This window comes from Alligator mississippiensis, chromosome 10, assembly GCF_030867095.1.
Source record: "Alligator mississippiensis isolate rAllMis1 chromosome 10, rAllMis1, whole genome shotgun sequence".
Lineage (NCBI taxonomy): Eukaryota > Metazoa > Chordata > Crocodylia > Alligatoridae > Alligator > Alligator mississippiensis.
In genome coordinates this window covers 67,143,881-67,165,534 of record NC_081833.1, presented here as the reverse complement: position 1 = coordinate 67,165,534, position 21,654 = coordinate 67,143,881, and the positions used below count along the sequence as shown (strand labels likewise).

The window sequence follows — 21,654 nt, the reverse complement described above, 5'->3', positions numbered from 1 at the left end:
CAGCCATTTCCATCCCCACAGTCCCTACCATAATATAATTAATTAATTTCTATTAATAATTCTCATTGTCCCATTCCCAAATAATAGTGAAATCCTTGTTTAATTAGAGGTTTAGGCCAAATACAGCTCATCAGATGAATTAGAAGTTAATTACTTAGAACATCTAAATGCATTTCTTCTGGCTGTCCCTTGCAACCTTCCCTTTTAGGCTATATTTTTCCCAGTTATGTTATTCTGGTAAGTGTCAAATCCCAGCCAGAAAACATGCCCATTACCATCCAATAGCCATAAAAATAAATTAGGTACTATACAGGGGTTTGCAATAGAGGTGGGGGGGTGGGGAAGGAGTGTTCAGGATTCACCATCAAAATTATTCTTGTAAAAAGTTGGTTTTTAGCTGCCTTCATCATATATTTATTTATGCTGAAAGTGATGCATCCTTATGGCAACAAAAAAAAAAAAATGTTCTTTTCAGGTATTTATTCATGGAATTACTACTTTTTTCTGTCCTGTGTTATAGCCGAGATTGATAGATTTTAATGCTTCCCCTTATTGATCTTGTAATTTGCTCCACTCTAACTAGTTTATTGACCAATTTCATTTTAAAAGGGACTTATGTACTCCATAAAATTAAGGTAAATTAGTACATTTTCTTCCACTTCATAAAATCTTTGGAGGCAAAGCAGTTGCCATGGAAAGGGCTTAACTCCTACAGAAATAATTAACTTGAGTGTAAGAGAGCTCATAGAGATATGTAAAGGTTTCAAATCTATCTTAATATACTGCAGACAATAAGACAGCACCCCGATATAATAACTAAGAGCAACAAAGAGCAAACTCAAAGCGAGGCAATATGCCAAGCTAGCTAAGGAAACTGTTAACATTACCATAATTTTCTTTTAAGCTGACAAATATTCACAATGGGGCAGTATAGGTTATACATGCTACCCTTTAGTGCTCACTAGATGTGTTGCATAACCGGTATCTCCTGTTCATTGTAAGCTTCCCACAGTTAACCTGTTCTCCCAAAGTGGCAGAAGAAAACAGCAAAAGGAAGTCTAGCAGTTTAATTAGGCCATACAGAGGAACAAGTATTTCTGATACATTGGACAAACCTGCATTAGAGTGGGATTGATGAGAAACAGCTGTTCACGAATCAATTCTCAGGTTTGCAAAGCAACATTTATTACATCGATCGCATACATTTTATTCCTGGGTACACGGCCTTCATTACTTGCCATTTTGTTGCTCTAAGTGACAAAGGAAAAACCTTTCCTTTTCCTTCTCAGTTCATTCTACATCCATGTGTGTGTCCAGAATTGGCGTTATATGAGCTTCTAAGGATTTTTCTTGAATGTGTAGAGTCCTTTGACTGCCCTTCTCTATTTAGTCTTCCAAAACTACAGTTTTTTCCACAGGTGGCACTGCAGTGTAAAAAAAAAAAAAAAAAAACCTGCTGGAATTCCATCCAAAAAGGCATAAGCAAGCCCAAATCACTGCTAAATTTATAGAAAAGTCCTAAAACAAATAAGCAATAAAAGAAGAGAAAAAAAAACAAAAAAAACCCCAACAACTGTTCATTCAAGGCGTATTCAAAGGCCCACTGTAGCCAGTAGAAAGATTTATTGATCCAAGGCTTTAGATTAGGCCCTTGCTTTGAGTATGAAAGAGCTCAGGTATTTATAGAGCTTAGCCATGGCCTTTTCTACGTTACAAACTCCAGCAAGCCACTAGTGGCATGAAAAAAAAAAATCATACATGGTAGTTGATGCAGCTGCTTTAGTGAAACCCCAGGGAAAATATGGTTCTGCTGGCAGAACTTCTGTTTTCCAGGGGCTGTCGTATAACTCTGGTCGCAGAAAGACTCCTTCTATACCAGAGGCCCAGCTGCCAAAGTATAACCGCTTGCTTAGTTGCAGCCACCCTCCATAACCTGTTGATTAATCATTCCTAGATTCTGCCTCCAGGTCTCATACTAGTTTGTGAGCAGCACAAAGATGCTTGGGGTTTCTGCACCTATACCACATATCTTAAAAACTAAATATAAAAACTACATGAAATGCAAGGGTGCCTCAAACTGGAAATAAACAGAATTTATTAACAGTCAGTCATTCACAGCAATTATTGGGACATTTTGTTGCAAATGTACAGAATGCTACACAAAGCAAAATGGAGCTTAGAATAATTAAACATAAAAGTTCACACCTTTTTAAGAATTACTGACCTGGAATTTCAGCTTGAAAATACTTTTAGGTCTTGGGTCCCTGGGAGGGTGTAATAAATACTGCAGGTATACAAGACTGACTTCTGGGAAAGACTCTTTTCAAAGCTACCTATGTGAAAAGCAGAGGTAGGCAAGAATATTTTTTTCCTGTGCCACAAGAAGTTGAGATTTCAAGGATTTCCTCTCCCAAAGCAGGATAGAAGCTTAATTTTATTTTCCCCAAACAGATTGACAAATGAAAAACAAAGAAACAAAACCAAATCTCCAGCAAGAGATACTGTGGATTAGTTGTGATGAAAAAGCTGCAGATGAGAGTTCATCTTCAGTTGTAATATCCAAGTACCCAATTCGAAGGTGACGAGGGAGAAAAAATGAACTCACTCTTTAAAATTTCAATGATAGCAAAGATGGTAGGAGAATATTTTCCTCACTGCCTTTATAATATGCCAATATAAGTCAAGCCTGTTTCTGTTGTTTGTATAGCTGATTATGCATACAAACATAGTATCTCATAAACTGAAATTTCCTATTTTTCTGTGCTTTAAGTGATACTTCATCAAGTTCACTGCAGTGTATTGAGGATGTTTGTGCAATAACTCTGAGACAACTACTTCATTTCATAGTCTGACCAAGACACAACATTAAATACATGTATAGTTGATTGTCTCACTATAGGGATACAGTCTTAAGGTAGAACCACAAAACTTGCAGGTTTTAAGGCCCTCCCTTCCTCCAAACCTTCTTGAAGCAGCATAGGCATAAAGAGAGACATAAAGAAGGATCAAAAGGCACTGAACTACTTGTACACACCAGTATCATAGGATGCAAGTTATCCAGCAGGAATTGAGATTTATCTAGAGGATTTATTTATGGACTTAACTCCATACTAGCGTAACTTAAGTGCTACAAGGTAGAAATGACACCATCTTGAAATCCTGAAATCTCCTCCAATACATTATGGGATTTGAGATTAAGGAGAGAGTTTTGAGGCATGGGAGATGTGAGTGAAACACAAACCAACAATATGAAGGATTAGAAAATTCCCAGCAATTTAGCAAGAAGATAGTAGGAACAAATCAAGTAAGTATCAAGTAATTTGATAAGCAGCAGACCTGGGCAGTCTCAGGCCATTCTGAAGCCTGCCCACCCCTATTAATAATTATTCAGAAAGTTTATAAGACATTAAAAAGGGAGAATATGAGAACAATTCTCCTGCAGTTGGTCTGCGACATATATAAATGTACCATAAACTAAAAAAACTAATAAAACAAAAGAGCTATTTATAGCAGTGTGTATTTATAGATGGTCTAAATTCTTATTATTTATATAAATAGCTTTATACTGCTTGACACTTGCAATATAAATAATAAAAATTAAGACCAAAATGTGAAGCAGTGTAAACCTATTTATATAAATAATAAGAATTTAAACCATATATTTATAACTCTTGTCATTCAGTAATTCAGGAAATCCAGCATTGCAGTCTTCATTTTTTAGGATAGAAAAAAAATGAAGACATATTATAATGTTTCAGACTGCTTTTTTCTCATAGCCCAAGATGAAGTTAACTGCTGGGGATGCCAATCACTGGATACTGGTAGCATTTATTTATTTATTTAAATCGGAGGCGATAACCCATGTAGTCTGACACTTAGTAAGACACCAGCATCTGACACCTCCAATATCCACTGGACACCACAGGAGCTATCTATCTCGTCTCACACGCAGTTGTAAGAGCAAGATTGACAAGTTCTTGTCTTTTTGGAGTCATCCCTAAGCTTCTTCCCATTTGCATTAGTCAGACACAGGCTTTGTCTCCTTGAGAAGAAATCAATGTTTGGCCAAAAAAAGAGAGGCAAAAGCTTGACAAGCATCTGTGCATGGTGTCTCAGTGTATGTTCTCCCTTTCTCCGATTATGCGCATCAACAGATGAATATAAACACACACATAAACACACCAGAAGAGTTGGCATTCTTTCCTGCAGATTGAAACGCCACTTCAGAAGGAGTGAGAGAATTCATGAAAAGTGGTATCCTAGCCTTTACTAGCAGTTACTAAAAACTGAGACTTCCATAATCACTTCACAGTTGTATCATCACAATCTCTTTGCTTTCTATTCTGTTATACCCAATGCCACCAATGCAGCCATGCCATATGCACTAACCCTTTTTTTACCAACTGTGTTGTTTTCTTTCATTAGCTTGCAGTAGTCACTAATAACATTCAATATAATCTCAACAGTTACCACGCACTTGCTTTTTGGTAATTGGACAATAAAAGATGGGAAATAGTGACTTTTTAATAGCTCCTATCATGCTGTGAAGATGCAGTGTCACACAGCATAATTATAATAAAAAGATGCTGCTATAAAATCCACATCCAGAGTAAAGGGTGGGGTGGGGGGAAGTGTTGCACATCAAGACAATCAGGGCTCATAGTAGAAATGATATCTTTTATTAGACCAACAACATTTTTTAGATTTTTTTTTTTTTTTTTTTTTTTTTTTTTTTTTTTTTTTTTTTGCAAACCCCTTTTTGGTCTAATAAAAGATATCATCTCTACTACAAGTCCCAGTTGCCTAGTCCTCTAGACCAATATGGCTACAGCCTGGATACCTGGCATAGAGACATACTTTTATATAAACTAGCAATAAACAAAATACCTCTTTCTCCATCCCAGGCATTGTTAAATATGGCAAGGACTAAACAAAAATCAAAAAGTTTATTTCTCTCAATAGGGAGGTATGATGGTGAGCAGCACTTGAATTAGGAAGAAAATATTCTTTAAATTTGCAGCAAAGATGCTATCATCTAATCCACTGTGACTAGTTTATCAATTTGTTCTGCTTAATAAAGTGTAAAAATCAATAGAAAATTGTTCCAGAGACAAAAAAAGAAAAAGCAGACTGCACAAAGAGTGGAGGTGCCTGAACTCCAGACCTGAATCTTGTATAAAAGTTCAGAAGAAATGGTTTGCTAGGTAGCTAGGGACAAGTTGCAGAGTTCTCTCCTAGAACAGAGGTAAAGAAAATATGATACTAGCATCTACTTCAAGGATGTTATCATCTATCTTTAACTGCACGGTTGACACATGGCACTCATGCCACAAGAGGCACAGGCAGCCTGTGTGTGGGGTACACAGCCGATCAGGGAAGAGAGCAAGTAGCACAGCAGCAAATAGGGCAGAGAGTAGAAAACAGAGCAGAAGTTTGGGCAGGAAGAAGACTGAAGAACAGGAGATTGGCAAAGGCACAGGGCAAGGAGTAGAAAGCAGAGCAGAAGATTGGGAAAAGGATCTGAGAAGCACTTGGGGAGGACACAGGGTTTAATTTGTGGTATACCTGCCAAAAAGGTTGGTCCTCACTGTTTTTATTGTATGTTTGTAATAGAGACTATATTAAGGGGCCCTAACTTAGAATCACAGAAAAAAGTAGGGCTAGAAGAGACTTCCAGAAGTCATTTAGTCCAACCCCCCGCTAGTGGCAGGAGCAGCCAAACCAACTCATACAGATCCATTTTCTAGCCTATTAGTAAAACTACACAGTCAACCCAGACACAAAGCACAAGACATAATATCCTAGCACACCACCGGTGAGGCAGGGGAACAATGGCAGCCGATGTCCTGCTGCTACAAGGATCATTAAAAGATGCTTGAGGGATCCACACCTCCTGCTACACGCGGGGAACGCTGAAACGGTTCTATTTTTGGAACTTGTAGAGCACCAACTAAGGTGGCCAGAGCAAACATGGTGGCAGCAGCAGCTTAGCCAGGTTTGTATAGGAGTCCAGGGATGAATAAGGCTGCTGCCCCCTGCCTCCCATAGGGTTTGCCCTGGGTGCCAAAATTGTTCACTATGTCACTGGAAACCTGGCTCAAATTTCAAAGCATGTATGCAATATTAAAGTGAAATAATAATAAAATGTTCTTTTCCCATTTTCTTTTTTTCTTCTGGTCCTTGACTGTACCCCACGTACATGTAAAAAAATTGCATAACTACAGTGAGATGTTCATGGATTCAGTGGTTCAGAACTGATCTCTTAACACTTACGGGATATGCACATTACCCTGATGTTTTAGTCCGAGTCAACCAGATGGGGTCTTCATACCCATATGCGACCTCATTAAGTCAATGGAGTTCCACATGGATATAGGGATCTGTCCACACAGCTCAATTTTCAGCATTAGAGTTCAAGGTATAATAAGGAACAGCACATACTAGATGGAATGGCACTCCCCACTGCCTCTGAGCACTGAATATTTTTTTTTGTGCAAAAGAGAATGTTCTGTGGCTATTTCACAAAGACAGTATAGCTCCTTTACAAAAAAAAAAAAAAAAAGTAACAAGAAAGCAAGCCATAGCTTATTTTTGTCATGCAAAAATGAGATAAAAAAATTTTTATTTGAAACTTCAGTTGTGCCTTGTACATGCATTGTGCAGTTGTACACATCAAAAGCTGTAGTGACGGCTTTTCTCATACTAAGTAAAGGGAAAGTATAATTATTTGTTTATATTTGCAAGTTCTAAGGACCTGTGCACATCTCATTTGACTATATCACAAAAGAATAATTTATTGCAACTACCTAACAAAAAGCTACCACCCAACCTGGCTCTTTCAATTCCTTGCTCATTTCCTTTTGAATCTCTCTCCTATATTGCAGTGAAATCTCATCTCTCCAGCCCTCTGCTGCAAGCTCCTAGGCTGTAACAAACCTCAGTCTCAGAAATGTCAAGCACAATGAAAAATGGAAATCACAACAGAGAAAGTTGTTCTCTGCTCCTCTGGGCCTCACTTTCTCTAGCTTCTGGGTCACTGAGTGAGCTGCATATGCTACAAGCCTACCACTTCTCCATTGTTGCTTTATGCACTGCCAGAGGAGTGCAGTTCACAGGGTAGAAGGGGGAAATATCTCCCCATGCCTTGCTTTCTTAAGAAAACAGTCTTCAATTCAGCTGCCAAGATAAGGGGGAGTTCTATTAGCAATGCCTGCTCCAAGTATTACAGCTAATTTAGGGGTGGGGTGGGGTTGAAGGGTGGGATGGGATTGTGGGAATTTATATATTTATTTTTATACACACACACACACACACACACACACACACACACACACACACACACACACACACACCAGCATATCTAAATGAAAGGAGAATATACATATCTTCTCAGAGAAAGTTCCCCAAGTGTATGGATATAAAAAGACACTGTAGATACTGGGACTCACCTACTGCATGTGTGTAAGAAGACATCTGCTTTTTTTAACGTGTACATTCTCATCTCTCTCTGCCCACCTATACTACTTGAGTGATATCCAACAAATTGTCAGGCTAGGACAGATCCTCAGGGCTAGGGACAGACCTTACACAAACTGGCTTAAGTGCTCAGAAACTGATTGAAACCTGTGACAGAACACAAGTTCAGTACACAAGCCAGTCTGAAAATGGCCCAAACTGGCTCAAGATAAACCTGGTTGAATGTAGTATCAGACTTAACACCAGCTGCATAAACCAGTCTGACCCAAATCAGTTAACTGATAGAGTTGAAGTCAAGAGCACTATGGCAACTTACTCCAGCCCTAGGATGTGGACTGACACACACAGGTATCTTTGTATTGAAGAAGCAAACAATGGACTGGCTGCTTGAAGTAACTGGATTCTTGCTGCTTGCTCATAACTGCAGTGCGTTTGCACACTTTTTGGACACAAGTCTAGTTTGGTCAGATCAACTTTTAACATGATTTCAATGTGCACAGTTGTTCGTTATAGATAAATGCATCCCGCTGTACAACAAACAGCTCTCTAACTCACAGTGACTGGCAAAAGAACAATTAATTCTGACACATAAGAGCAAGTGCGTGCTCTTTTAAATTATTGATAGTGATCTAGAGAAAACAGAGCCAGGAAGAAGAGTGCAGCTGTTTCGGTTACTTTCTATGTTAAAAGAGACAAATAAATAAGTAAAAATACTTTAAAACACATTATGGAGATAAATGGTATTTGCCTTAGTTGAACTGAAAGCTTTAAAATGCATATACAAAGATAGATATGTATCTATTATCCAAGAACAATAAAAATACTTGGCAACCCCACTGAAAGAGTCCTGGCAACATAATAAATAGGTATAATTTGAAACCAATCACTTTTTTAAATTTTTAATGCCCATATGTAATTTCTGGTGTCACAACTGAACACCTAATATCAATATTTCTGATGATCAACTAAGAGTCTCAATTGCTGCACAAAATCAGAAATATACAAGCAGGATGGCAAGCATAATATTAAACAACGTAATGCAAACATATTTCCAACTGATATGACTTTCCTGATTAAAAACATTACAATATAAAACAATCATTGAGAGTTTACTTTTAATTTACTTTTTAATCAGCTTTATTTTAATCAGAAAATTGTATCTAGCAAAACTCATTTAATGATATCTAGAAGGAATGAAATAAACTCTTACTATTATGTTGATAGTTTTTATGTAACGTTTAGTATTAGTTTATGCCCAGCGAGCAGGCTATATGTAGTAAAATTATGCAAAATAATAAAGATGGAATCTAGTCATTTATTAAAAAGTCACAACATATTGTGTTCTGTAATGCTCTCTAGTAAGCTGTTTATAAGATGAAATGCATTATGCTGAAATCAAAACATTATTAGCCATCTTAGGAAAATGAAAGTGTATATTAACCTGTAGCTTATGTTTCTTTATGAATATTGTTGAACAGTTAAGTTAGAAGCATTTTGTTTTTTTAAAACTCAATTTACTATTTTGACCATGGCTCTGTATTAGTTTTCAGTTTGTAGTTTTGCAATTTAAGCTGGTCGAGATCATAAAATATCCTGTTTGACAACTTTTTCATGAAGGGAAAGAGGTGCTGAGGAGAAGAGCAAGTATGAAGCAAGGACCTGGTCTCCTACCTCTCAAATAAGTGCCTTTGTGCACAGGCTGTTGGCTAGTTTGGAGATGAAGTATTTTTGTCTGACAAATATCAAAAGGTCTGAGGTTTGTCCTTATGTGCCACATCTCACTTTTAATGAACAATACTCCCCCTGCCCCCATTTGTCCTACCAATGATGGAAAGATTAGCTAGTTTCAAAAGTGCTAATGCTGGAAACTTGCAGATTTAGTACTCAATTTTTTGGCATCTTAGTCTAACTTGAATATGTTCCGTGTACCTTCAGTTATGGGCAACTGGTGCCTCCTGAGTCTGGGTGCGCACCAACAGCTGATTGCCAACCGGGGAGGGGGGGATCCCCCCCCAGTGGCCAGTCACTGACCCCAGAAGCACCAGTGGCAAAAACAGGGAGTACCACTGGTGTTAGTCTTAGTGGCCCTCACTGGCTGGGGAGGGGGGCATGTTCTTCCACTAACCTCCCTATGCCTTCTGTAAAAAAAAAAATCAATCCTTTTCATAGAATCAAAAAAATTAGGATTGGAAGGGACTTTAGGAGGTCATCTAGTCCAACCTCCTGCTCAAAGCAGGACCATCCCCAACTAGATAATTCCAGTAAGGGCTTTGTCAAACTGGGCTTTAAATCCTCCAAGGATAGATATTCTACCACCTCTCTAGGTAACCTGCTCCAGGGCTTCACCATGCTCCTAATGAGAGAGTTTTTCCTAACATCCAACCTAAACCTCCCTTGCTGCAACTTGAAACCGTTGCTCCTCGTTCTGTCATCTGTCACCACTGAGAACAGTCTAGCTGGTAGTTGAAGGTCGCTATGAAATCCCCTCTCAGTCTTCTCTTCTGCAGACTAAATACGCCCAGTTCCCTCAGCTTCTCCTCATAAATCATGTGCCCCAACTTCAAAACCATTTTTATTGCTAAATTAGCCTCCAATTCTTCTGTTGAACACAATGTTTAAAAGGCTGCAGGTAGGTTAATTGAGTAGACTTTCAACCAATAAGCAACGGGTCACCATCAGCTTGGTTGCCACCTCATTTTTTATTGTATTATTCATGAAAGTGCTACTTCTAGGAATGATCAGGCCAATTAAGATCATAGCTGACTGGCCAACACCAAGTTACTTCTCAGATATCCATTCTGGGGAGTGGTTCAGTTTGGGTGACCTTGGGAAAAAGCTTGTGGGAGAGTCTGAAATGGTCTATGTGTACATAAGAAAAAAGGACTTTGTAGACTTCTAAGTTGGGTATAGTTGGGGATGGGTATAATTGTCTAATAAAGTACATGAAAACTCTGAAGTTTAGCATGATAGAAATTATAGTTTGGTTATTCAGTATATACTTTCTTCTCTCGATCATTTAAAAATGTGCAGTACTACACAGGTTATTCCCTATGCCAGAGTGCAGAAATTAAAAAAAAAAAAAAAGATAATATACACACTCTTCTGAAAGAGCAATAAAAAACAACATTGAATCAGTATCTTGTGTTCAACATTCACAAGAAAAATAATGAGTCTGTTTATGTTGTAGGATCAGGACTTAAGTCTATTAGTTCCCTACTTCTATAAATGGATTCTCATTCTTCTAAAAAACTTTGCATGAAATATCTAGTGTTATTGATCTGCTTCTGTTTATAACACAGGATTATTACAAGATTTTATATGCTCGTTCATGCAAAACAGAACTGATTTTTGAATTGGGGTCGTTATCCTTGCTCTTCCTGAGAGGTTTCATTCCAAAGCAAACAAGTTAAGGCAGTGCAGAGAATGATACTGGTTATACAATAGCAACTTTATTTTCCTTACTTAGCCAGACTGAGTTAATACTCCAGTATTCCCAGAGGCATCAGTCAGATGGCCAAAGATAGACATTTTCCACTGGTAGAAATTAACGAGAGCTTTCTACTGATGGAAATTATTCTGGAAGAAGCAGTGGGACAGGCATTCAGCCTGAAGCTGCACCCTCTCCCCTGCCCTCTGCACCAGGTTGGGGTGATCCCAATCTGGGGAAAGCATGGGGAGAGCAGTGGCTCCTGGTACCCAGAAGCAGTGGGGAAAGACCCCTGTGTTTCCCAAGACAGGAGACATCTAAGTGTGGGGAACAGGTACTCCACTCCTCTTCTGCAGACTGATCTGAAATGGAAAAAGCCCCTCTGCATCTACCCCTCAGATTGGGGACCCTGGTCTGAGGAGTGGGCAGGGAGCATCTGCTCCTGTCCTTGGCTCCCAGTGTCCAGGAGATGATTGCAGGGAGAAGCACAGCAACTACCTTGTGCATACACTCCTCAGACCCTGGTCAGGGAACAGTGAAGGGACTTTGCTCTGTTGTTACATTCTCCTCCAGAGAGAGTGTCTCTGGTAGGAGAAATGTAGGTTAAGACCTGAAAGATCTTTCTCCCAGAAGGGGCATGTTTCTCCAGTGAGAAATTGCATGAGAACTTGAAGCTTGTATACATGTCATTTCTGTTGGGAGAAAAACAGTTCTCCTCCATAGAAATGCAATGCCTGTATATTGCCTAAGACTCCCCCTCTCCCCTTCCATTACTGGGTAAGGAAGATACACCATGGCTAACTTCAACACAAGAATTTTTGTCAAAACAGTCTGGTTAATTTCCAAAGTGAGCATTAAGTACTGCACAGTGCCTATCAGCTTCCCCCACAGGAAATCCTGCTGTGTAATCTTCCGAGATAGAATTTGTTGTGTTGCATGGTAGTTGGTTCCACTGTAATGATGAGTGAAATGAACTTTAGCTAATCATTTCAAAGTTGTGCTAGAGATTGAGCCCCACAACTTGCATTAAAATTAATGCTTTGAAATATTCTTTCCCCCTTTGTACAGTTTGAAAAACTTTAGTGTTCTTCTGGGTAAAAGATGTTCCATCAATATATAGATGGGAATTATTCTCATTTATAAAACTTATGAAGTCTGAATATTTGGCTTTCCAAACACCTTACCTACATAGAAACATTGGATCTACATATAAAGAACTTATCTACATATAAAAAACGTTTTAAAGGAAAGCTACGGGAGATTTAATCCCCTCTGCCCCAAGAATATTATTAAGCACTAGTCAATCAGAATTTTTCCAAACCCACATAAGCCAGAATGTGGACTCACTGGAAAGAAAAGTTTTGATATTTCTGTTTCAATTAAACTGTCAGGGAAAAATATTAATATAAAAAACTTTAATAAAACTTCAGTATTCATTTCAACATTTTTTGAATGAAGCATTTAAAATTTACAACTTAATAAGTATTAAAGCTTATTTTATACATACATACATTTCTTTATTATTGCTTTGAAAACATGCACTGTTAAAATAGAGGTAAAATATTGGAAATCTGTTGCAGTGATAAAAATGTGTGGGAATCAAAAATGTATTTTGCAGGTGGTTTTGAAAGTGTTTTCTTCCTCAAAAACAGAAAACTAATTGCAGATTTCATTTGGAAAAATCTAATTCCCACCCAGCTCTACTTCAAACCATATCTATTGAATTGCTTTAAATTAAACACAAGCTTATAAAGAACTTTATTATCAAATCTGAGAATCTAGAGGTAATAGAAAATACATCCCCAAAACATCAGATTGTAGCAATACCATGCTTGGGACTAGGGACTGCATGATATCAGTTATATCTATAGGTGTCTCTTCTGTATAGCATACTAAGAGACTGTCTTTCTATTTCAACATTAAAGTTCTGTAGCCATGGCTATGGACTTACTATTTCTGGAAGTAAGTGAGGTAACCTGTCTCAAGAAACTGAACCTTTAATAATACACACACAAAATATAATACACTCATGTCCTGTGCCTAGAGGACAGACAGCTTTGCCCTAACACTACTTAAATTTAATAATAACACAATATTTCAAGTAGATGTCAAATCTAGCTTGGAAGTGCTGAAGGAGTATATGACAGCTTTGACATTCAAGTTGGACAAAAGAAGTGGCCACCTACTCACCAGCAATTCAGAAGCAACATGGGCTCTATGTGGTCCAGATCTTCAAGCTCTTTTGGGATAAGGTTTACAAGATTTGGGAAAGATGCCACACATTCAGTCCACCAGATGCCTCTCTCCAAGCCTCAAATTCAAGTAGATCAATTAAGAAGCATTCATCAAACCAACAATTAGATCGTTTCTTCTGGCCACAACTATTTAGTGAATAGCTCTTCTTTCTTGATAGCTGGACATCTATTTATCATCCAGTGCTGTGGTTAACAGAAGCCATCCTATGATAATGTAAACTACCATCTAACTAGGTATCATTTCCATCTCTCTTTCACTTTCCTATCCCATCTCTTTTTTACCTTGACTTATTCCATGCTCCCTTCTTTTGCAGAGTGGAAAAATAATACTTCTGAGAATAGCCATTAAATCAGATGCATTCACACACTATACAGATGTAGTGTGTATGCACAAATTATGTTTGTGCATGTAAATTCTATTATCCACTTCCATAAGTGATAGTGCATGGAAAACTGCTCATATACGTGCTGTCAAACAAAAGAGCAAGCATTAAATATACATCACAATTTGATCATTTGGCCCTAGGCATTCACTCCTTACATGAGCATACTGTTCTTAACGGACAGCTGGCCAAGTGCCCCGCCAGGTTTGAATGAAGGTTTGATCTCCATACTAATGCTAATAATACACAAACTGCACTGGAATTTTGAATAAGGAAAGCAGAGTTTATAGATATGCAACCTGGAAGAGCTCTAGAGCTATTTTCACTGAAAAAGGTTCTTTAGTTAAGGAAATAATTTAAAGAAAACCATGTGGGAGCTTCTACTGGAGCACTTATGGGAACAATTGCACCTGTTTTACTGGCCTAGTATCTCAATAAACCAGTAGATTTATGTCTTCATATGGGTCAGACTGGTTCAGAGGTCCTCAAGATGGGTATTTGGCTTCCTGCCACTGATGGAGCCAATTCTGACAAAACAGAAGGAGAGAGATGGTTGCAGGGGATTTGAAGTCAACAACTTCTGGATTTACTATAACCTGAGCTCATTTTAAAATTGGAAAGATTAGGTTTTAAGGAAGCTATCAATGTAAAGCACACAAAGAGTATGAAGTGAGAGAGAGAGAGAAAAAAAAACTTAACTAGGAGAAACAAATGGCAAATTCACAAATCAATCTCCATGTCTCTCATACTGAAATTAAACTTTCTTGTCAGAATGCTTGAAGCTACACTCATGTATCCTGCAGGCCATGAACAGAAAGTTGATTGGACCGTAAGGGAGAATGAGAAAGAGTACAAAGTTTTGACTTTGGAGAAATTGAATAAGGTGACATTTTGCCTTGGAGGGAGATTTTAGTGGTTTGGTGCATGACAGCGATTAGTTTTGCTCTTATTGAAGAAGATATTTTGGGACAAGATGCATACATACCATCTCAGGCTCCGAGTCAGCAAAGCACTTGGGTAGCCCCACTGGCTTCAATGAAATCACACATTAGTGGGGAAGCGCTGTGTTGGACTAGAGTCTGATTGGACCTGTGAATTTTTCTGACTTTCTTCTGCCTATCCTTCCCTATCCTCCATGCATTTCTGGAGCCCTTATTTATTACCTCACCTTTGCCATTAGGTTTCACCTCCTTTGGGCAATGCTTTAAGTACCTTGGGAAGCACCTTGCACACTTAAACACTGCACTATCAGTAACAAGAGCTAATCCTGAAAATACCATTGGAAAGGAGTCATTTTACTGCATGGGGCTGATAGAAGAAGGGAAAAGCTGTTGACTATTTGTTGTTTATAGCTCAGTTTAAGACCAGCCTAGTGCAGCTCAATTAGCTTAAATATATATGTCCTCTGTCCTTGGTCTCTAGCAGTGCAGCAAAATGATTGATGCAGCTCAGCATAACTGCACACCATATTTCAGAGATAATTTGGAGTGAACGTATGATACAGTTGCAAAATACTCCTGTCAGGCTTGTCCTGCCTGTACCCTGCTCATCCACACGTTCCAAACCCAGAAGTTTGCTAGTAAAGTCATCCCTGTGGCTGCTCTTAAGCACAACATAACTAACAGAGCATTATGGAAGTTTAATTAATTATGTAACACTATAAGTATTAGGCTTGTGCAAAGCAGAAAGTATTTGCTTCTGATTCAGCAATTCAGAGGAACAGCAATTCACTTTGGCGATTCAAATCACCGTCCCAGTTTGATTTGGCCAAATCTGAAGATATTCAGCCATAGACTATACAGACAGGCAGTGCCAGCACGAGCAGCTGGGGGAGCAACCAGATGAGCCCCAAGAGAAGCCGTGACTTGTCTGGGTGCCCCCCTGCTAGGGCGAGGCAGGCAATGCTAGCAGCCCTGGGAAAAGCCACAGGGGCTGAGGGGAAAGCCCCCCGTTAGTTACCCCAGCCCCCAATCATTCCTCCCAGCTTCCAGTTTGATCCCCCTAGCTCCTGTGGCTTCTCCTGGGGCTGCCAGCACCGCCTGCTTTGTCCCAGCGAGGGAGCAGCCAGATGAGCTGCGGCTTGAGCTGGCAGCCCTGGGAGAAGCTGCGAAGCCTGGGAGGAAGGAGTAGGGAGCTGGGGGAGTGAACAGGGGCTTCCACCCAGCTCAATCCCCCCAGCCTCTGGGGTTTTTCCTATGACAGCCAGCACTGTCTGCCTTGCCGGGGGTGGGAAGCAGGCAGGGGAGCAGCTGGACGAGCCATGGCTCCTCTTGGGGTTGCTGGCTCAGGCTGGGGCTTGTCCAGCCGCTCCTGCCACCAGTGCTTAGTGCCTGCCTGTACAGTCTACGGCTGAATCTCTGAATCGATTCAGAGAGATAAGTGGGTCTCCCGATTCAGTTCGGATTCAGAGATTTGGCTGTCGAATTGACTACCAAAACTCTGCACAGCCCTAATAAATATCTTATTTCGGTAAGTATGCAAGCTAAAATGTATACATCTATATAGAATACGTCAACGTAGTTAATGTATATTTTTATTTTGGCAAATGAATCCATGGGATAGATTACTCATAGCACATAAAATGATTGAAAAAAAAAAACCTAAACAAACAACCCCCCCCCCACTTTTATTTCTATGGTCATGGACACTCCATATGCTTTAATAAGTTCAAACTGATAATACGATTACTTGAGTTGCTAGCCAAACATGACTGCTCGAGTCAATGGCACTAGCTTTAGAACCCAGAGATGAGGCTCTGAAAGTAGACTCTGGTTAGCACTGTGTAAGCTTTTACTCACGTCACCATGAGTTAAGACTGGATTACAGTAATGTCATAATGAGGAATGAAGTACAATCAAAGAGCAAGTTGACATCGGCAAGTAGAGAGTTGAAGACTAATATACAACACACACACACACACACACGCTGTTGTTTGAGCTGTAACTCCTTTAATTTTTAAGAAGGCTTTCAAGTCCTGATTGAGCATGAACAATTCAGAGAAAGAACATGTAATTTTAAGAAAACTACCTTCACAGTCAAACTCTGCACGCATGTTCTCTCTTGATATATTTTGTCCTCATTTGAGGGGGGGAAAAAAAAAAATAAAAAAAATGAAAAGTTCCATCTCTCACGGTTATATACTTCCCAAGTTTCTACCTCACTTGTTGCAATACTACTGCTGGAGGAGAGATGTTTTAACTCAAGGATGAACAACTTTCAGATTGATTTCTGTTTACCATGGAAATTACTTTAGCCTATTAAATCTACTTTCATGTGAATGGTATTAAAGAGGAATTGAAGGCCATTATTAAAAAGTTACTCTGCTGGCCTTGAAAGATTATTTAAATAATCTTTGAATACAGCCTGATATAGACCAAATTGAACTTTCTGAAATTTAGGAAGATTAATAGAATAAAGCATGGTGCTAGTCCATAATCACATTTCTAACCTTTCAAGCTTTTCAATGCCTCCATAGTTTGTTGACAGATTTTTTTTTTTTTCCTAGTAGACCGAACGATAAGGAACCAGATAGGACTGGCTGGCTGTAGATATCCAGCTAACCAGTGATTTTATCTCTGCTCATCTGTTATTTAAGCATTTCAGAGATGACAACCATCCCATAACTCCAAAATGGTAGAAATGCACAGCTGAAGCTAAATACAACACATCTCACTATGCAAATTCTTAAGGCAAGATCCAGCAAAGGATTTATGAGCCTAAAAGCTGGGAAATGTAGTGACTAACATTCAGGTGTTTGGTTTCATAGTTGGTAGGGTCAGAAGGGACCCAAGCAGATCATTTAGTCTGACCCCCTGCCATGGGCAGGAAAGGATGCTGGGGTCAAATGACCCCAGCTAAGTGGCTGTCTAGCTTCCTTCTGAAGACCCCCAGGGTAGGGGTGAGCACCATTTCCCTTGGAAGTTGGTTCCAGCTCCTAGCCGCCTTGACAGTGAAGCAGTGACTCCTGATAGCTAGCCTGAATCTACTCTCAGTCAACTTATGGCCGTTGTTCCTTGTTACCCCCGATGAAATGAAATCCAGAATCTTGTTAGTCAAAAACCTTCCCTATCTAGTGCATGGGGAAAGGTGTGCAAAGTAGTGAGGAGCTGCCTAAGGGCTTGCCAATAGGAAATGCTAAGCATAGGGGCACAGCTTAAATACCATGCTTCTAAGGGGTTTAGGTACTACAGCCAGCTCTTCAGGGGCACAGGATTTACTTGAGCTCTGTAGCCAGAATTCCCTCCTGAAGACAAGAGCCCTCCTTTTTTCAGTATGTTTTAAGGTAGCAGAAGTGGGTAATAGCCACTAGACTACTGTATAAAATAGGACTATGACAGAGATGGACACCCACAATAAATTTTCCCTCCGTCTGACAAGGCCCCAACCCGCCTCTTCCGACCACACAGGAGAGTGCTATAAATCAGGAGTGACCAACCTGCGGCATGTGGACCACAAGCATCATGGGTAGTCCGTGTGTGTGGCATGCAGCAGATTGGGAAGGGGACAGGTAGAGTGGAGGATAGGACAGGGAGTAGAAAGAACAGCAAATCAGGCAGGGAACACAGGCAAAAAGCAGAGCAGGTGGAAGAGGGTGATCAGAGGGGTATTTGGGGAGGGTGTGGGGGATCATTTGTGGCACACCTGCTAAAAATATTGGTCCTCACTGCCCAAAACTATTCCTGGGAGAGAGGCTTTCCAGTTCTCTAGGTGAAGCTGTCACTGTGCAGAGATTCACTGGACCAGAGGCAACAAGCTCACAGGATAACATGCCCCTAACTTAGTGGACAGGGCACTTGCCTGGGAGGAGGGAGTTCGATGCCTTGTCTACACCACCATGCCAGCAGGTCATGCACGTTCCATGGGCGTGCAACACATGTTCCAGGGGTCCAATGAATGCTGATTTTTTCCCCAACACAAACAGGATGAGTGGAGCATGCTCTATCAAAAATAGCCTTCAGCTTGGTGTTTAGAGCGCTCTTCTGGAAGAAGGCTGGGTTGTTCATCACAGTGTAATTTCTCTATAGAAAGTGTAAAACTTCTGCTAAGAACGTTCTCCATTCCTCTTATGCAAGAAAGAAAGTGAAATTCAGAAGCAAATGGGCAGCTAGCCATTAATTTGAACTGAACCAATACCAACTACTAAGTGGAGTTTGATTAATAGGAAACAGGCTTAATCAATTCCAAGACATGAAATAAAGCTGTTTTCCCACTGATTCCCTCATCCTCCTTGATCCTAATGATTGATTGCAATAGAAATGTATACATCTCCAGAATTCCTTTCATCCCAAAAGATCTCCAAGCCCTTTAAAACAAGGACTCCAGCCCTGAAAACTTTATGCACATAATTAACTTCATGACCATTAGCAGTTACCTTGAATTTAAAGGGACTTAGTGAGTACATAACTTTCTGGCTGATCCTGGTTCTCCAATATAGAGGTGGGAACCCCATGGACATTATTGTACTTCTGTAAATTTACTTACCCATAGCTTATTACATAAACCAGGGCTAAATTCTTATGCTAATTTAAAATCAATGAGTTTAAAACAGAATCCTTTGCCCTAGGGTCTTTTAAAGCATTTTGTAGACATTTCCACCTCCAAGTAGGTGCTCCTATAACCTCTACCGCTGTTGTATCTGCATAGTGTTTCACTGCCTGGATACATCCCTGGATTGAAGAGAGCTATTAGAAGGCTCGCCAGTCGAAAAACCTGGCCTGCTGAACACTGTTAGGTACTTTATAATCAAATAAGTGATCACATATATTCTAGTTCCTGACAATTTATTGCTTTGATTACTGATCTACTTAGTACTGTTAATATATATGGTCTCAAGCTCTGTAATGAAGTTTTTCTCCCATATTTGATTTGCTTTCTTGGGCAGGGGTGTTTTGCTTCTCACATTTTTTCAAATCTGGAACTCAACAACAGTCCAAATTCATCCCACAGTGGAGTTTTATAGGCTTCTCTGAACCAGCAGATTTAATTTGCAACATTATTATTCATAAAAGTTATTTTCTTAAACAAACAAGAACTCTGAACTTCATCGCTGATAAATTTATGGCGTACTTTGTTTTGCCATACTGGGTTAATCCATTATGTAAGAAACCTAAATGCAACCAAATTTAACAGCATTAATTGTTTTTGATGCCTACTTCAACAAGACTATTTCCTTTATCTCACTTCTCACCCTCCCCCCCAAATAAAAAAAAAAAAAAAATTTACAGGGGAAAAATAAGCCTCAAAACTACCAGCTGCTGCATTTTGTAGAATAGGTTGTATTCCCCCCCCACTTACACTTCGGTAAGATTGGTATGCTATGCTACTATATTTTGGACAGGATCATGTGGAATTGTACCAAAGTCTGGACAAAATAGAGTCATAAGATTCTCTCTTCTTTTTTTAATTATACATACATACATACATACATACCACCAAGTTCAAGTATCCAAATATATAATTTTTTTTTTTTTGGGGGGGGGGGGGCACTTGAACTTGGTGGTTCAGATCATTTTGAATGGATTTGAGTTATACCCGTAAGGTTCATTTACCCTTTACCTTTAATTCAAACCTGGGACAGGCAGAAATGGAGTTACAATAAAAAGATAATCATGAATTGCTCAGTGATTCTGTAGTGTAGAATGATTAAAGATATATTAAAAAGCTCTATTTTCTTGCTTGTTGCACATTATGATTTACCACTGGAAGGAGCTAGAGTAATGATGTTGAATTACTGACAAAAAGTAGCAACAGGCCAGCACTATGGTTAAACATTTAGAAGGGGAAAAAAGATAGTCACACCTAAAGGAAAGGGAAAGGAATCCATTACACAGAGATTCAGGGAATAGTGACTGAGATTTACAAGATCTTAAAAACACAGCAAAAACACACATCTTACAGACTGAACACAGTATAATTTAAACCCCCTGATAGATTCCACGCCTCCTGCCCCCATTTGTTAAGAGAATAAGGAGGGCAGGCATAGAGGGAGACTAGTCAAAAGGATACTCAGCAGCATCTGAGTGGCTCTGTCTCCTTTATGTAAACCATCAGGGACTCTAATATATAGGAATCTTGCTTTCTTAAATAAGATAGATTTTGCAATCTGGGTAGAGAGACAGTCACTTCCTAGCTCTGTCACAAGGATGATTAGAATGACACCAGCTTTCTTAGAACTCAAAAAAAAATTAGACATGGGGCCTTTCCATTTTCTTTTTAAAAAGCTGCCCTCCCCACCCCAATTAACTGAACTGTGTTATCAAAATTAACTGAACTGACCTGTGTCACCGAGCTGTGACCCTTGCAAAACTTAACCAGGCCAACTTTGTATCACAACCACCATTTTCACCCCCATTAGTCCATCTTATACATCTTCCACATTATGGCTTGCCTTACTCATCAGGTCTTTTGCAGTCACATGACTTTTTCCCTATGGTGGGAGAATTCGTAGTACAGTGGGCAGAATAAGACTGCTGGTTATATTCAGACTTGGGACTTTAGAACCAGCTGAATCCAAATGCATGGAAAGGCTGTTGGCTTCACTGAGGCTCTGCATGGGTGCAAGGGGTCCATTAGCATGGAGTCAAGCGCCAGACCTGGCCCTAAAATACCAGCCTCCAGGGGTTCCTCTATTTTACACAGGCTGGCAATTATCTTTTGAAGACTTGATGTTGCCTGAACCAAAACCGTCACTACCTGCTTTATAGTCATTCCTATTTTTACATTACTGGAGGCTGAACATGCTTTTCTGGCTGGTGCTAGACAGACAGTTTTCCTGAGGCCATTGATCAATTGACCATATGCTTATTAAGACTAGGTAGAGACATTCAAAGAGCCTATGGCAGAATAGAGCTAAGTTACAAAAAAGAGGTGCAGTTTAAATATGGGGACAAATCTTAGGTTGGGTTCCACCATTTTTAACCCAGTCTGTATTGAAATTCGGTTCTCCAATGGCTATAGACAGGTTTCCGATTGCTTAGACTGGTAAAAGTATAATGTCTGTACCTGGCCTAAGTGCCCAAGTCTTTTGTATAGTGATCTCCTGTACCAAGGAGGCAACTGGATTTTTTCCAAGACCAAGGCCCAACAGTTCAACATAATCTTGCCCATCTCCTAC

The 21,654-nt window shown here is 39.6% G+C and overlaps 1 long non-coding RNA gene across 1 annotated transcript in view; it reads right to left on the bottom strand.

Annotated features, from left to right (window-relative positions):
* Positions 1-599: 599 nt before the first annotated feature.
* LOC132243608 (uncharacterized) overlaps positions 600-21,654 on the bottom strand; it is a 42,818-nt gene continuing 21,763 nt past the window's right edge. The window contains exons 2-3 of the long non-coding RNA XR_009455300.1: positions 2,225-2,333; positions 600-1,424 (exon numbers count right to left, since the gene is read on the bottom strand). This is a non-coding gene — a long non-coding RNA (uncharacterized LOC132243608). The remainder of the gene's footprint in view (positions 1,425-2,224; positions 2,334-21,654) is intronic.